The sequence below is a fragment of the Ornithorhynchus anatinus genome, chromosome 18 (assembly GCF_004115215.2).
Source record: "Ornithorhynchus anatinus isolate Pmale09 chromosome 18, mOrnAna1.pri.v4, whole genome shotgun sequence".
NCBI classification, from domain to species: Eukaryota; Metazoa; Chordata; class Mammalia; order Monotremata; family Ornithorhynchidae; genus Ornithorhynchus; species Ornithorhynchus anatinus.
Window position 1 is genome coordinate 2,077,466 of NC_041745.1, and position 18,676 is coordinate 2,096,141.

The 18,676-nt window shown below is 46.7% G+C and overlaps 1 protein-coding gene across 1 annotated transcript in view; it reads right to left on the minus strand.

Annotated features, from left to right (window-relative positions):
- MAST2 (microtubule associated serine/threonine kinase 2) overlaps positions 1–18,676 on the minus strand; it is a 207,165-nt gene that overhangs the window by 87,972 nt on the left and 100,517 nt on the right. Inside the window, exon 5 of the mRNA XM_029083079.2 lies at positions 15,015–15,212. The gene's annotated coding sequence lies outside the window, so the exon portion shown is untranslated. The remainder of the gene's footprint in view (positions 1–15,014; positions 15,213–18,676) is intronic.

Here is an 18,676-nt window from a genome sequence, read left to right on the forward strand (position 1 = left end):
TTAATTTGGCAAGTCAATGAAGTCCATTTAAAAGCGAAGTGACTGTCTTTGGTTGTGACAGAGTAAACGTTATTTCAAGGTGGCGATGGGGAGCCTGTTTAAAACTGTGGAGATTGTTAATAACAATAATAATAATGTTGGTATTTAAGTGCTTACTATGTGCCAAGCACTGTTCTAAGCGATGGGGTAGACACAGGGGAATCAGGATGTCCCATGTGGGGCTCACAGTCTTAATCCCCATTTTACAGATGAGGTAACTGAGGCACAGAGAAGTTAAGTGACTTGCCCAGTCACACAGCTGACAAATGTTCTATGGTATACTCTGGGGAAAAGCTCAGTTTTGCCTCAATTCCTTTGACCATGAAGCCCAACCTGTTGGCTGTGCATATGCTATGCCCCGAGAGGCCTTTCCCCACCCTGCCACGTGAATGGCAGACTGCTTTCTCTGTCTGCCCATGAGAAGTCTTGATATAATGTGCATTCATCAGATGCTGAAAAATGCTCAACCTTCACCTGCAGCGGGATGATCCGAGGCAGGATGTGAATCTCCAGTGGATGCCCTCCTAGCATCCTTTTGGTGGGCAAGAGGAAACCCCTGGAAGACTGGGGTAGACACACATTAATCCAGTTGGAATCAGTTCATGCCCCATACAGGGCTCAGTCTTAATCTCCACTTTTCAGATGAGATAACTGAGGTAGAGAGAAGAAGAGATTTGTCCAACGTCACACAGCAGACAAGTCAGGTCCTCTCACTCCTAGGCCCGTGGCTCTAACCATAAGGCCATGCTGCTTCACTTGCTGGCTAGGGATTAGTATGAGTCACTTAACTTCTCGGTGCTTCAGTTTCCTCTTCTAAAAAATGACGATAAGATGATAATAATAATGATTATGGCATTTAAGCACTTATTATTTGTCAGGCACTGTACTAAGCACTGTATTAAGATCCCTGCTCCCTCCCTCCCCTCTCAGACTGCGAGCCTTGTGTGGGACAGGGCCTGAGTCTAATCTGATCGCACCAAACCGACCCCATAGTAAGTGCTTGAAAAATACCACAATTCTTCCTTGCAAATTCTTTGCCAAACGTTAACATGGAGCAGCCCAAGGGTTATAAATCAAAGATGTGTCACAGGACTAGACCTTTTGCCTCTCTAAACACGAAAAGCAAAATGAAAACTGACACAAACATCAGTCATCCTGTTCTGATTCCCAACCATCCCCCCCGCCACCCGCCCCATTTATTTCCTCTCACTGACTCTCTCCCAGGCAGCAAGAAATGAGGTAAATTAAACAGACTTAAAAGCACAGAGGCAAAAGAAAACAGCTACACAGGCAAAAGAAATTTGTTAATAATTATGGTACTTGTATGGTGCTTACTACATGCCAGACACTGTACTAAGCCCTGAGGTAGATAAAAGTTAATCAGGGTGACCATGGGGCTCACAATATAACAATCCCTATTTCACAGGTACGGTAATTGAGACACAGAGAAGTTAAGTGACTTGCCGAAGGGCACACAGCAGACACATTCCCTGCCCAGAATGAGCTTATAGCGTAGACAGGGCGAGAGACATTAACAGAAGCAAATTTATGCTTGAAAGGTCATAGGGCATACCCTGGGGCTGTGTGAGCACCACAGACGCTAAAAAAGATCCAACTAAACCAAAAACAAATAGGGTGTCCTTTGCTTGCTTTGTTGAGTTGTTTGGCATAAAACTGATAAACTACCCCACCTTCAGCGGCGCAGCACTTAAAGTACACTCCCAAAATTTATCTCGCTCTCTGTCTCTGGCTCCAGACTGCAAGCTCCTTGAAGGCAATCCCATTATGTTGCCCTCTCCCAAGTGTGCAGTACAGTGGTCTGGATGCACAAACTGATAAATAAACATCGCAGATGGATGGATCAACTGACCGATATAAGCTGGTGAAGTGAAGTGACTTCCCCAGGGTCACGCAGCGGACAAGTGGAGGAGGCAGGATCAGAACCCATGACCTTCTGCCTCCCAGGCCCGTGCTCTAGCCTCTAGGCCACGAGCGGTGTGATTCATTAACGTGACAAGTAGGGAGGAGAAGGTCCCAAAATCTCAGACCCGGAGATACCGGCCAGCGCTGTGTCAACTTCCTCACTCTCACTAGGTGCCAGAGAAACCACTCAGTCACACACCAGATGCCTACAAGACTGCAAAGGGTGTGATGACAGTTTTGCCTTCAGAGGAAATTCCTCGCGAGCTGCGTCTGTTAAATATGGGGACATTTTGAAGTGGCTTCTCGAGGCTGAGTATTTCAGAAGTCGTCGTCGTCGTGGCATTTATTGAATGTGTATTTGGGGCGGGGCTCAGTACTAGGTGTTTGGGACGATCGGAGCGACCAGAACCCTTCCCACCAGGAGCTTACGCTCTAGCAGGGAGGTAGCTGTGCAAATATTTATGGCACGCACAAAATAAGTCAACTGAGCAGACAAACACACGAGGGCTGCAGAGGGTGGAAATACATACATGCTGGAAAACGCGAAAGAGACGGTATCGCTCACCAGCCTGGCATATAAACCGAGGCAAACTTGGAGGAGGAGGTGGAATTTCAGGAGGGATATTATTTTTTTTAAACGGTATCTGTTAAGTTCTTTATTTCGTGCCAGGCAGTGTACTAAGCGCTGGGGTAGATACGAAATACTGAGGTTGGACCCAATCCAGGTCCCACACGGGGCTCACGATCTTAATCCCCATTTTACGGATGAGATCGGATTGTGGGGAGACCTGTGGTCTGTCTGATGTGGGGAGGGAGGGAGTTCCAAGCCGGAGGAAACAGCGAGAGGGAGGGGACGGAGAGTTGGGAGCAAGGCCTGGTTAGGAGGTTGCCTCAGAAGGGAGTTAAAGGTTTGGACGAACTGGTGGAGGTCGGGGGGTTATGGGAGTCGACGAGGGAGGAATAGAAGCGTTGTTAGACTGTTATTTAAGCATCTCTGTGGAGAGGGCCACCTTTTAAAAGAAAAAATTCCTAGATGGGCCAGGGGAGGAAGGCAGACATTAGGATGAGTGGCAGAAACCGAAGAGCCAGCGCTGCCCGAGCTAGGATTGAGTAGAGCAAGAGGAAGAAAATGACGACATATGTTCTCGCTATTCTCCAAGACAAGTCACTCCTATATAAATCTGAAAAATGCCAAATTGGTGCCCATAAGTTCCAGAAAAATAAACATGCCATCTGGGAAAAAAAAATTAGATGGAGACATGACGGAAAATTGGGATGGGGCATGTTGTTTTTTAATTTAAGCACTAGCAATGCTGTCGTCGTCTCATGTGTTTGTTTGCCTACATCTTTGCTTAAATCCAAACTGGCCCAGCTGTACTCGGTTGAGGGCTAACTGTGGAGGCTGCTGCTGCTGGCAATATTCCAGCTGCTATTTTCTCTGTTCATTAAAGTGACAAGAAAAATCACGACTTGTCAGATCTTGCCTGCTGAGTTTGACAAACATCTCCCACATACGTCTAGGTATCATTCAATACTGCCATTTAGGAAGTCATAACTACATTTGAGATTTATCGTGCCACTAATATTGAGGATGTTCACATTTCTTGCTGCTGTGGCTAAATCTGCCCAAGCTCGACAAGGAATACGAGCATGCATTCTGATGGCTCCCTTCGCTTCCAAGAGATCTCTAAAATTGACAGGGCACAAATAAACACATTTAGAATACACCCAAATCTTAAAGTCCAGTGACCTTTAATCACTCAATCATATTTGCTGAGTGCTTCCTGTGTGCAGAGCACTGTACTAAGCTCTTGGAAGAGTACAATATAACGGAGTTATAATGCCAACAATGAGCTGACAGTCTAGATCTTCATATCCTAACCCTAAAAACTTTCATTTCTTATAGAAATCCTGGCAGTGGTCTTCGGTGTCCATTATTCTACCACTGAAAGCCACCGAAGTATTTTTTAACCTTATGTACCAGGCACTTAACTAAGCACTGGGGTAGACACACAAGGTAATCCGGTCAGACACAGTACCTGTCTCACATGGGGCTCACAGTCCTTGGAAATGGGCAACACCCCGGCTTGTCTAAGCACTCACTCTCCTCTATGCCCCCTATTTTTTTTTTGGTACTTAAGTGCTTACTCTGTGCCAGGCACCATACGAAGCACTGAGGTAGTTAGAAGCTCATCAGGTTGGGCACGGTCCATGACCCACACAGGGCTCACAGTCTTAATCCCCATTTTACAGATGAGGAAACTGAGGCCCAGAAGTGAAGTGGCTTGCCTGAGGTCACCACAGCAGAAAAGTGGCAGAGCTGGGATTAGAATGAGAGATATATATACACATCAGAACAACTAAAACAGGCATTAATGTAAATAAATAGAATTGTAGGTATGTACATACATACACAAGAGCTGTGGGGTGGGGAGGGGTGGTTGAGCAAAGGGAGTGAGTCGGGGTGAGGTTGGGGGAAAGAGGGAGCTGAGGAAAAGGGGGGCTTAGTCTGGGAAGGCTTCTTGGAGGTGGTGAGCCTTCAGTAGGGCTTTTAAGCAGGGGGGAAGAAAGCAGTCTACCAGCCGCTTGGACAAGTCCAAAACAACAGAGCCGGTAGACGCCATCCCTATCCACAAAGAGCTTATGGTCTACAGGGGGTCAGACATTAAAGTAGATTATGGAGAGAGGGAGTGGTAGAGTATAAGAATTTTTACATTAAATACTGTGGGACAGTCAATGCCCTTGCATGGATTCTTGGTCATTTAGAACGGCAGCTCACCCGTTATCTCCAGTGAGAGACCGTAGCCATATCGTTCATTCATTCAATCATATTTATTGAGCGTTTACTGTGTGCAAAGCACCATTCTTGTTAGCATTGCTATTTTGAGGGTACTAAAAATGAGTTACATGGTTCTAGGCTCATTGCGGCCACCAGCTCTGCTGTATTGTACTCTCCCAGGCGCTTAGTAGAGTGCTATGCACGTAGTGAGAACTTGATAAATACCAGTGATTGATTATACTTGGGCAGCAACGCTTTGGAGCCAAAGGACAGCTCCATGCAACCAAGGAATCTGGGCTAATGAAGATGGCTCCAGCAACATCGGAGACAAGGAAATTCTAAGGTGGAAAAAAAACAAAACTCCCAATTGCCCTGAACCCACTGTCGGCTATTAAGGCTGAAGCCGTAACCAAATATAAAAAACCTTCCAATATGGGAAGGCAGGCCATTTGTTCTAGCCACTGGGGTAGCCACCAAAACAGAAATCACACTGGAATCAATAACTAGCTAATGTAAGGCACTTTGGTCATTAAAGCACCACAGAGAAACACAGGTATAAGCCCTTAGTACAGTGCTTTGCACATATTGAGCGCTCATTAAATACAACTGAATGAGTGAATGGCAATGCATCCTGACCTGACATAAATCTGCCCAGATTTACACACCCGAAGAAGATACCCTGCTTACACTTATAGGAGGCTCTCCTCCAACCACATAGTAACTCTGTAGAGTCGCCGGAAGATCTCGGAAATGCCGTCACTGGCACCTTCGAGAGAGAAGTTCAAAGTCCTACCGTCGGCGGAGCTGGACTGCGGCAACTGCTCAGTACGTTTGGCTCCCCTGAATGGTTCATCGAGGTTCCGAGTCTGCTCCGCAACGGCACGGAGAGCTAAGCTCGGAGCCAGTGGGAGAGTTTGTCCTGTCCGACCCAGTCCCCGGAGCAGGCTTGCAACAAGAGAATTTTGCCTCCCAACTCGACAGGCAACACCCATCCTCCAGAGTCCCGGGAAACTTCATCCAAGAGCCGGACTTACAGGATGGCTGTGCCTTAATAATAATAATAATGTTGGTATTTGTTAAGCGCTTACTATGTGCCGAGCACTGTTCTAAGCACTGGGGTAGACACAGGGGAATCAGGATGTCCCACGTGGGGGTCACAGTCTTAATCCCCATTTTACAGATGAGGTAACTGAGGCACAGAGAAGTTAAGTGACTTGCCCACAGTCACACAGCTGACAAGTGGCAGAGCTGGGATTCAAACTCATGACCTCCGACTCCAAAGCCCGTTCTCTTTCCACTGTGCCACACTGCTTCTCTGCCTTGGTGGCAGAGAGCCAAGGAGGCATGCCGGTCATTGCCAAGTGCTCTGAGGAGCTGCTTGGCGCTACAGGCTGACAAGAAGAAAGGCAACGCGACCTAGTGGATCGAGCCCGGGCCTGGAAGTCAGAAGGACCCAGGCTCTAATCCCGGCATCCCCACTCGTCTGCTGTAAATGATTTTATATTAATGCCTGTCTTCCGCTCTAGACTGTCAGCTCATTGTGGGCAGGGAAAGTGCCCATTTATTGTTTTAATGTACTCTCCCAAGCGCTTAACGTAATGCTCTGCACACAGTAACTGCTCAAAGAGTATGACTGGATGAATCAATGCTGAGTGACCTCAGGCAAGTCACTTCACTATTCTGGGCCTCAGTTCCCTCCTCGGTAAAATGGGGATTAAGACCGTGAGCCCCACGGGGGACATGGACTGTACTACCTGATGAGCTCGAATCTACTCCAGAGGTTAGTACAGTGCCTGACACATAGTAAGCACTCCAATTCCAAAAAAAAATTTAAAAAAAATAAGTGTGAAGAAAACCAAGCTAATGCTTTAGGGAAACCCTAAATACAACCGGAGATCTTCACTGGAAACCAAGAACAAAGTTCCATCCCCAAATCTGGTTACGAAGGCAGTGTGCAGAATCTCGAAACAAAATCCATCTACGCATATCCGAGCTACATTCGGCTCTCGGCTGCTTTTTTAGGACTGGGTTTTGTGGAAGAGAATGGCTGGTGGGTATTGACAGCTGTTGTTTGAGGAACTGAGATGGGGTGGTTGAAAACAGAGGAAACCTCTTAAGGACCGAATAAAGTGAAATCTCAGAAAATGTGGCAACGAAGCTGAAAGCTGGAAGCCCACTGGGGCAGGTAGAGCAGCACGGGAGCCTGAGCTGGAGAAGTGGAGGGGGATGGAGTTGAGGAGGGGTGCCTTTTTTTCCAGGCCGAAGCAGCAACAAGATCGTCGGACAAAGAAAGGAAAGCCAAAATAGCGCCCGGTGCTGCAGCCAGACCCAAGGGAACACAACAGACAAGCTTTGCGTGTGTACTCATGCTGTGGTCAGGGCTGTTAGTCCCACTTTAACCCCTAAAGAGAAGCAGGCATACACACACAAGTGCATGTGCACACCAAAGTCACCGTGAGTGAAATCATCTTTGAATACTAAGGACAATGCACAGGTCTTGCCCACTTCACCTGGTAAATGCATTCTGGGAAATGGCGACGCCGAAAGAAAATCGGTGTGAGGAGAGGAAGGTGTCTGACCAAGTCCTCTCAGTTCCCACAGGCCAGAGCTGAACAGACTCTGCCAAGCCTGGGAGGTGTCCAGTACACTGCTCGTACACCTGACAAGCACTCAATAAATACTCACGGCTGACTGACAGCTTTGGAGAGTAGGTTGCTGCGTGCCTTGGGCAGGCTTCAGGAGGCTTAGGAAACCTCGCCCAGCACCAAACTTGACGGAAAACACCTCCTGCCTTGGATGCAGAGGTGCCCAGTTTTGGCCGCAATTCTCAGAGATTCGGGTTCACCTGGGCTTTGATTTCCTTCACACAGAAAAGGAGCTCAGGATGCCCTCTGGATGATACTCAATAAAAGGACAAACAGAAGGAAGTTTTAAAAAAAACCAAAAAACCCCTCAAGATATTCTGGAGAGAACAGTTCTCCTAAGTCCTGCTGACTGAATGACTGCCTGGGGGCCTTTTCCTCACAGGCTTGGGCTTGTCAGGCCTAAAAATCAGCAGGGCAGCACCTGTGAAAATAATCCACCCAGCACCATTATTCAGCATATTCTGGGCACGAGGAATCTGAAGTGAAGCAAGAACTAAAACTGGAAAGGGCTATTCTCTCCACCGAACAAACACTTCCAACATCAATCAGGCTGACTGCAGAGTGGCGCGTTAATCCCAGGGCATTTATCAAATGTGATTTACAGAATAAAAGAAACTCACAGATGTTGCCTCGAGAAACTTTACGGTCATTTCTTAATTCGGCTCAGGATGCCCTTCTGAACTTTCGTACTTTCAAATGTTTAAACTCTAAAGGTGACAGTTGTCGGAGACTGGGCTCTCTGTTTAGGCGAGGACTTCGTTATCGGCTTGCAGAGAACCAGGTCGTCGTCCCCCCCCCCCCCCCCCCCCAGTTTGGAACTCTGGATTAGACGCCCTGACCTTCTTAGGCTGAGGTCATGACGATTACTGGTGTGCCCCGGAGAATAAATGCAACTTCCCAAGGCCCTAGCCCAACCCAGCCCAGGAACATCTTAGACCCTGATAAATGCTGAGAGGAATTACATAAAAACTTAATTTAGCAATTATCGCCGACCACGGGGGCAAAACTGGGCCAAAACATAATCCCCCACTTGACTGTAAGATCCTTGAGGGCAGGGATTGTTTCTGCCAACTCTACTGCATTGCCGTACCTTTCCAAGAGATTAGTACAGTGCTCTGCACACACACAGTAGGCGTCCATAAAATGCCACTCACTGGACTGACTGAAAAGATTTAAACCACTTGGTCGGGTGACGAACTGGAGTGGTGGATGAGTGAACGGGAAAGATCTTGGCATCACTATCTGCTAGTCTCCCAAATTACTGGCCTAAATGTTTAGCAGCGGCTAAACGGCTCTGAAAATTGTGGGGATTATCAAGAGGGTTAGGGCACATAAAATGAAGAACATACTATCCCCACTATATAAAGCCACGGAGCATCAACATATGATCTGAGTACAATTTTGGTCACTGCTTCCAAGAAGATCTACTAAGCCAACAAACAACTGCATTTATTGAGCACCTCGTGTGGGCAGAAAACTAGTACTAAGATCTAGGAAGAGCACCACAGAATTAAAAGACATGGTCCCTGACCTCAAGGAGAAAAACTATCGATTAACAATGGTGCTTACTGTGTGCAGAGCACTATCCTAAGCACTTGGGAGAAAACAATACAACAGAGTTGGTAGACACGTCACCTCCCACGACAAGCTGACAGTCCAAAGAGGGAGACAGATATTACTATAAATAAGTTTACAATTGGAAAAGATACCTAGGAGGACAATCAAAATGATCAGAAGGATGGAGTAACTTCTGCTTAAGGACAGACTGCAAAGACTAGGCCAGGAAACAACGAGGTTGAGAAAGAGTCCATCCTGATGGAGGGAACACAGGCCTGGGAGTCAAAGGACTTGGGTTCTGATGGCGACTTGGCCACCCAACTGCTACGTGACCTTGGGCGAATAACTTAACTTCTCTGAACCTCAGTTCCCTCATGTGTAAAACGGAGATAAAATACCTCTTCTCGCTCACTCTTACACCGTGAACCCCATATGGGGCAGGGACTGTGTCCAATATGCTTAGGTTGTATCTAATCTAGCACTCAGTACTTAACAAACGCCACCAAAGTAATGATGTTGATTAAATCCCATGTTTCAAGTCTGAAAATCACCAAAGGTGTGTCCCTAGGGTGCTTGTTCACAAAACCCCCACACCCGGTAACTACTGAGGCACAAAGGGAGTAAGTGGCAAAGCAAAAACAAAACAGAACAACCAAGAAGGGACACTTCTGCACACTGACGAACATGGAATCTGTTACCATAAGGGAGTTGCTCAAGCTGAAAACCTCAACGGAGGCTTCAGGAAACCCACTGATGACTGATCCATTGTGGGCTACACCCCCGTCGCTGCCGCCGCGTGCAATTTGGAGACTGTGAGAGGGAAAACGCTGTGCTTGTCCTGGCTCATTTTTAGGATGAATGCCTTCAAGGTAGAGGTAATCCTATTTTCTGAAGAGTGATGCGTGCCTAAGGAGATGCACCGCTGTTTCGCCAGAGACCACTTTCCGGCAGCTGGCCTCGCTGACGCTCTCTTGCACAAGTTTCACCGTGCGGTGGGACTTCGGCTTTCCGGTCGTAGGAGATTGGGTCTGATCTGCCGCTTCCGCGACATCCAGGAGGGAGACCGGCGTAGGAGGTTCAAGGATTCGAAGGGTTTCGTCAACGGGTCGGGCCTTCCTCCCAGCATCCTCTCCCATGTCACCTTGGTGGGGGGGGAGGGGTTCCACTCGTTTTTCCTATCCTAGATCTTTATCCTTAAAATTGTTATGGGCGGGGGATGGATCCGTTATATTATTATTGAGCGCCTGCTGTGTGCAAAGCATCGTACTAAACACTCGGGAGAGTACAAGAGAACAATAAACAGACACACTGCCCACGAAGAGCTTACGGCCTAGTAAGTCCTTGGCTTCCATTGTCAAGTTCGCTAGGGGGAGAAGCAAGGACCAGGGGCCAAACTGGGGTGGGAAACACACAGACAAAAGAGTAGATTGTTAGTTTCTGTTCCAGGAGTTGCATTAAGCACCTTCAGGATAGGCAGGGACTATGTCCAACCTAACCTGTATCTAACCCTAGTGCTTGGAACAATGCTTGGCACACAGTAAGCACTTAAGTACCATCATTATTATTATACACCCTCGAGCCTGTTTGTGCTTCCAGAAAAGATCTCCCCATGCCTCCTTATCACGGAAACAGGAGCTCCCCCGAAGCTGTATAATTTTTCACCATTCTTTCATTGGTTTCCAAGAGCTGATTCTGAACAAAATTGTATTCTGGATCAAATTAATTTTCCTCAGAGTGAAAAAACCTTCCCCTAAAGTAGAATAATTGACGCGGCATGAGTGGCAACTCATCTATCCGATTAGGAAGATGAGTTCATCCATTGATTCATCGTATTTATTGCGTCCTTACTGGGTGCACGGCACTGGACCTAGGTCTTGGGAGAGTATGATATAACAGAGTGGGTAGACAAGTCTCTCCTGCCCACAGCGAGCTTAAAGGTCTACAAGAAAACATACTTCCATTGGCTGGGAAGATGTGCGAGGGGAAGGAAAACATGTGAAAACGTTTCAAGGGAACACCTCCCCACTGATGAACTTGGTTTTTATCAGCTTAATTCATATATACGCAATTCGACATTTTACCTGCGTGATGTTTTATAAAGTCTGTAGGTTCAACGGCTGGTAAATGAGATGATCAGTACCAATAGCTAAATTGTCTGAATGAAACTGAACCCCAGGGCAGTGGCAAGAATGACTGCAGCTGGCACTGTAACCAAGTAAACAAAACAAAAACAAAGGGGGAAAGGGTAGAGGAGGATTTAAGAGAGGGAACTTCAGACCCGCTCTGCAATTTTCCAAATGTACCGCATATCTGAATTTTCACGGAAGAAATGACCAATTTCCCTTTCTGCTTCATAAATACGCACTGCACAGGAGAAGGAGCATGGCCTAGTGGAAAAAAGCACAGGGTTGGGAGCCAGAAGGACCTGGGTTCTAATTCCGGTTCCGCCATCTGTCTGCTGCAGGACCTCAGGCAAGTTACTTCACTTCTCTGGCCTTAGTTCCCTCATCTGGAAAATGGGGATTAAGACTGTGAGCCCATGTGGGACAGGGACCGTGTCCATCCTGATTACTTTGTACCTACCCCAGCGCTTAGTACAGTGCCTGACACAAAGTAAGTGCTTAACAAATACCATTAAAAAAACAAAATAAAACCACCCATGAGCAAATACAGAAATTTCTGGGTTTCCCTAAGCTAAAATGGGCTTCTCTCCTGAACCATGAACCTCCTCAGGATATCCTCAAGGGCAAGGGGGCACAAGTAGATTGGCGAGAAGGACCAAACGCCCCATCTGCTCATCAATAGGGGGCCCGCGCACTTTCGGCATGGGGCTACCCTAAATCCCAGCTTGATCCCCTCCATTTACAGAGAGTAGCTTTTGCTCATTTGTGACTTGGACAAAGACAGGGCAGGGCTTGATACAACCAAAATACTGGCCCGTGTTTGGCATCTCTCAGCATATTCAAGAAGCGCCTGTAGCGCCTCCATTCCAAGCATGTTACTTCCAATGGGCACCCTCCATTTTTGATGGCGAAAAGAAGATGAAAAATGGAAAATTTCAAGAAATGGAAAAGTGATTATTATAGCACTCGCGTGAACACACATCTGTGAATGATTCGGCGGACAACACTTAGACAACAATTGGCCAGCGGAAGAGCTCTGTATGTGATTATGGCAAACAGTTGTTGGGAAAACTGAAATAGATCCCTGTAGAAGTGACCCTTTCCTTGCCATAAAAATAGCTCCGATTGCCACTCTAACTCTTAAGGTTGGGGCTTCTGAAAAACTTCCCTAGCTCTCAAGATTTTGATATTTACATCAAAAACTCCAGAGGGAGGTTTGTGATGACCCATTCAACTTCAGCGCATATTAAAAATCATACCTTCTCTGAAATGACTTCACTGCTACTTACTCTTTAAGTTTAAGAACTTAAATTTAACTCCACCTTCATTGTCCTAACTGTCCGCCGGTTTGAGTCACTCCTCGATAATAGCACAGAGTTGTCCTTCGTGTCTGAAGCATTTCAACGACTGCTGAATTAGCCCGGGAGTGAGAAGGACCTGCCTTCTAAACCCACCTCTACCACTGTCTGCTGTGTGGCCTTGGACAGGTCACTTAACTTCTCTGTGGCTCAGTTCCCTCAGCTGTAAAATGGGGATTTTCTGAGCTCCATGTGGGTCAGGGATTGTGTCCAACTTGATTTGCTTGTATCCGCCCCAGTGCTTAGTAAGCACTTGACAAATGTCACCATTATAATAATAATAATTGTAATTATTATTATCATATTATCATCATTAATTCATCTTCGAGTGGCCCACAGGACCATTACAAAACCCAGAGTCCCGGCCGCATCGTGCCCACAAAAACGCCTACCTTGTTGAGCTGTCACAGTTTAATGTTTACGGTGACCAACGCCATTTTTTCTTTCGCCTCCCTGTTTTACACTCTATCTGTCCTGCATCTGATTGTAGAACAAGTTCATCAACATTGCCTCTATAAGATACTCTGCATCAAAATGGAAAGGCAGGATTGCAAGCAACGTGGTCCTGGAACACAACTGCCCCACCAGTATCGGAGGAAGAGGGGGTGTGTCTCCCCTTCACTGGGGGTTGGGGGGGAAACACTCCCACTTACATTCTCAGTCTACTGGAAAATATTATTAGCCGAAAGACTTCGGTCAAAACAACAATTCACACTGGCTCAGACGTGAATTTTGTCACCAGTTTCCTGATCAATCTAGTCCACAGTGTTGGCCCCTTTCCAAGTCAAATGGTAAATGTCAAAGTCTAGATGAGCTCGACCAGAGCTCACAGTTTTAATCCCCATTTTACAGATGAGGTTACTGAGGCACCAAGAAGTTAAGTGACTTGTCCAAAGTCACACAGCTGACAGATGGCAGAGCAGGGATTAGAACCCATGACCTCTGACTCCTAACCCCGTGCTCTTTCCACTGAGCTCCACTGCTTCTCCGAAGAGCAGTGGAGAGAGCCCATGCCTCGGAGCCAGGGGATCGGGCTTCTGCTCCCAGCTCCGCTGCTTCCGGAGAAGCAGCGTGGCTCAGTGGAAAGAGCACGGGCTTTGGAGTCAGGGCTCATGAGTTCGAATCCCAGCTCTGCCACTTGTCGGCTGTGTGACTGTGGGCAAGTCACTTAACTTCTCTGGGCCTCAGTTCCCTCATCTGTAAAATGGGGATTAAGACTGTGAGCCCCACGTGGGACAACCTGATTCCCCTATGTCTACCCCAGCGCTTAGAACAGTGCTCGGCACATAGTAAGTGCTTAACAAATACCAACATTATTATTATTATTCCCGGCTACGTGACCTTAGGCAAGTCACTTGACTTCTCAGTGCCACAGGTTTCCCAATCTGTAAATCACAGGTTCAATCCCTGTTCTTTTCTCCTACTTTACCCATGTGGGGTGGGGACGGTGTCCACCATGATTCCCTTGTAATTACCCCAGTGCTTAAAACGGTGGTTGATGCACGGTTAGTGCTTAACCAATACCCCAATTATCATCATCATCCTCATCATTATAAAATGTAGCCTGGCAAACAACCACGCTCTAGTACACCGTGGATATATTCAGAGCTAAAAGGAGGACCATCACCTCGCCTACTTCATGGGAGGATGACTTGGGTGGAAAATCACTGCGAAGAAAGAGAAAGAAAGCAAAAAGCCTCGGATATCGCCCCTGCATTCGGGTGACGAGAACTTTACCTGAATCGGCAAGGAGATTACTACAATCCGGCCGGAGTCGGTGTAGCAAACGTTGCTCAAGGAAAACTTTTTAATCGCGTTCCCTGGTTCGCCCAGATGAGGAATCACCATTTTGCCCAATATTTAACACTGAAACAAGCCCACTGACTTAGAGTCACACTTGGGTACCCCGAAAACAAGGACGGACACCCCTCGATCACGGTGGCCCGGGCTGAGCACGACCCCGCCATACGATTAAGCAAGCCCTTTCTCCTCCTCCCATTCAAGCATTCGATTGTAAGAGTAGGACGATTTGGAAAACCACATGAGATTCCTTAGTCGTGGTTAGGCGTAAAAACGAGGGACCATTTTCTCCTGTCTGCAGCTGTGGAGGCTACAACATGTCCGAGGGGCCCCCTGGGTGGGAGGGGAAAGGAAAGCCCCCTTCCTTCACTAGTAGTGACAGAGACTCTATACTGGGCCCCCAGACTGGCTTTCAAGACCTATACTTTCCTCTCCAACTGAGGCCATATGGGTTAACCTCAAGCCGGGATGCTTAAGGGGAACCAGAGCAGAGATGGCTGAACTGAGAGCAGACTTCTAGAGGGGGCACCCGTCTCTCTCCCCGCAAACGGCGGGAAAGCACCTTTGCCCTGGGAGTGGGGGTCTGTACAAAACCATGGCTTGATAATCTAGCGTGTCCTTCATCTCCTGTCCTTTCCCTGTCCCCACGCACACTGAGCCCATGACAATCCGTCTCCCCGCCCCCCGAGGATCCCAAGGACAAGGCCCACCCATCCTCGGATGCTGTCAGGAGAAGGTGACCCCCCGCTCCCCAGCCGGCCCCTGCCCAATCTGACCTGACCGTTCTTACCTCCACTGGAGCGGATGGCTGAAGCAGGGGCTGCCGGGATTGCTCTGGGGGTGTGGGTTCAGGAAAAACGGAAGAGGAGAAGTTGCCAGAGCGCAATCGGCACTCAGTGGAATTTTAGGGTGCTTAGTGGCGGCGGGAGCAGGTAGGGGCCAGGGCGAGGGTGGCTGAGCTTCAGCTCCTCGGCAGAGAGAAGAAATTCTGACAAGGCACCACAGCAGAAATCATCAGGGTCAAACAAAGATGTCTTTCAACACAGAGAATATAGCCACGGTCAATTACTGCACTTTCAAGTTCAGAACACAAAAGTGGTCAAAAATCATCCATACACGGAAGGCCTCTGTTTAGACATCAGCAGAAAATGATAAAAAACAGTGCCAGGAGCCAATGCGGAACTCCTAAAGCTACTTTGTTTCAAGACCCTAATATTGCTTCGCTATTACCATTAAGTGGCATTAACAGCCGCTTGATGTTTAATGTGAAGCATAAAAATAACATATCATTAGGTTGCAGTTTCCCAGTGAGCAACAGAGAATATTATGTGATTATTTATTGAGCCATTCAATATTTGAAGTGTATTTCCATAAACACACACATTTCAAAGAGTTCATTAGCCTCCTTTCAGAACAAACATATATATATATATATATATATTTGACTGAATTTCCTTAACTGAACAACAAAGGAGCTTCAGTTGGAAGTGTCTGCCTGCTACAAATTCTGGGCTAAAGCAGATTTTATATATATATAAAATACGGGAATTTGTTAAGCACTTACTACCTGCTAAGCACAGTACTCAGTGCTGGGGAAGACATAAGGCAATCAGGTCAGATTCAGGTCCTATCCCACATGGAGCTCACAGACTTAGTAGGAAGGAGTAGACAAGATAACTGAGGCACAGAAAAGTAAAGTGACTTGCTCAAGGTCACACAGCAGCCCAGTGGTAGAGCAGTGATTAAAACCCCGGTCCTCTGACTCCCAGGCCCGAGCTCGTTGCACTAGGTCACGCTGCTTCTGAATTATTAACACTGGCTGCTGATATTCCATATAAGCATCCACTGCTGATGGTCAGGCATCTTAAGTCCACTCATGCATTCTAGCTTGCAATTCTGGCTCCCCTTCAGCTTCGAGACCACAGTTCTAGGGGTAAAGGGGTGTCCTGGGCTCCATTTTTGCCCCCCCCCCAGGGGGGGTTCAAACACAGTGCCCGGAATACTCCTTTCCCTTGCAGTCCTAAACTCAGGAACAGACTTCCGACAGAATCGACATAATTATTTGGATACTGCGGATTTAGAGCTTTTGCTTCTCTCTCTCTTTTTTATGGTATTTGTTAAACGCTTACTATGTGTCCTACACCATTCTAAGCGCTAGGGTGGGGACAAGTTAATTATGTCGGACACAGTCCCTGTCCCTCATGGGATTCACAGTCTAAGTAGGAGGTAGAACAGGTATTTAATCCCCATTTTACAGTTGAGGGAACTGAGGGGCCAAGAAGTTAAGTGGCTTGCCCCTGGTCACACAGCAAGCAATCGGCAGAGCCAGGATTAAAACTCAGGTCGGGCCCGGGCTCTTCCCACTGGGCCACTCTGCTTTTCTTCTCTCGTTCTCTGGCGGCCTCTGAGCTGGGGGATGTGTCCTACCTCCCTAGAAGGAGGGGAAGTGAAGTAACTGGGGTTTTAGCTCGAATTCTGCCCATGGTCAATAGCTACGGTCAAGGGTTCTGTGGGAGAAGGGGGCCAAAAATATCGACTCCAACAAGATTTTTTGATGCTCCCAACTGCGTCTACCTCATTACTGTGGGGATCAAGAGCTGGCTGTGCTCCGTGCACCTGCATTTTGCTGGCCCTGTAGTTTAATTTGAACACCAATGGGTCCCCCATTTGGGATGAGGAGAAATGCATGTACAATGCGCTGGCCCTCTTTATGCCAATTAGGCTTTCCGGTGGCCAAGTTGGCTAAACGGTAACCCAAGTAAACTGTGCGGCAACTGATTTTTGACCACGTGTGTTTCTTAAAAATGCTACTGAAACAAAATTTCCACCATGACAAACAAATAAATCATCTTCATTTAAAAAGTTCCACACTCAAGCAACACCTACCCTAAATTATCTATTTCTCAACCACCGCATTGGTTCAGAAAGTTAAAACTACAAGTCCTACTGCTCCAAATTCTGTTTTTAGCCACGATCACGGAGAACCCTTAACCCAATCATGGATTTTGCTGACTGGAGGTTTCTTCGGTATATGACGGCTACGGAGTCATCTGTATATTATATTAAGAGGGCACAGATTCTCAAATACACTTGGTTTTTACCCAAAAGAGCTCCCAGGCCTAGGTGGAGCACTAAAATTTAACAGTATGAAAAACTGAAATGCATTTTCTGTCATTATCAGTGGCTCAGCAAATGCTGAACATGAGAGAGTTTTGGAAGTAAAATAACTGCTAATTTTACAGTTTCAAAATTCCCCAGTGGTTCATTCGGCATCTTATCGGTAAACAACCCTTGCTTACTGGAAATCACCCCCTCTCTCCCCCAGTAATAGCTGCTTAAACAGCTGATGTGGTTTGGAATCCACTGACAGAAAAGTTAAGCCTTCTAATTCTCTCCTCTTTAATCATCCAGCAACTTTGGCCGGCACTTTGCCACTGTTCTTAAGGCTCGATTGGTTGAATTTCATTTCTTCTAAAAATAAGAATTCTCTCCTGCACCTGAAGACTTTAGACTCTATAACGAGAATAGTTTCAGGTAATGTGGAAAGACATTAGCTAAGACATTCAAGATACCGGAGCAGGACTGGACAGACATGTAAACGGAATGCACGTTTTAAACTTGAGCAACGCTGTTACCACTAAAGAGACCAAGTTTATATTTTTTCCCCACATATTTACTGTTACAAGAGTAACTTAAAAAAAGAACCTTCCAATAAATCTCCTACAGATAACAAATTCAAAACAAAGACAGCATGCAGATCATTTCAGTCATTTGCTTAACTATGTCATTTTTCTAAATACTCTTTTTCTCACTTTAAACTAAAAATAGCCTCTGACTTGTTTGGACTATCTCTGATTTCACATTCGCTGGAGTGGGGAAACCATCCCGTTTACTTTTTGAGTAACAACAGCATGTTTTAACGAATGAGGCTGCAGTTGCTTTTGAAAGCTAGGGAGGTCTCCGCTAAAACATATGAAGATGACATTTGTTGGCCACGATCATCAAAGGTTTTGTCGATAACTTTCAATTTCAAAGTTAACTGGTCATTCTTTTTCCCCCCAGCCATCCTTACTGGATCCGAAGAGATGGAGCTCCCAGCCTCTCTCTCCTTCGTTTCATCATTGTACTGTCTGATACACTTTGCCCCTTCACAGACTAAGAAGCTTACGCAGCAAAGGAGAAGCCGCTGTTATCGCTCCAATGCAGGGTGCCGAATAATCGACATAGACTAGAGCTTCTTCGGCCCTCCAGTTCCAGAGAGGCCTTGTGAATTCAGCCGCAATTCCTGATCAGCAGGCTCATGTTGATACTTTCATTTATTTTATTTTTTTTTTTAAAAAAAAAAAGAAAACACTGTACAGAGAGAGCCCCAAGGGTAACCGTAACCCAAAACAGAGAACCAAGACCCGGACACGGCTCGCTCTGAGGAAGCAGCCGGAGACGCAAACTAAA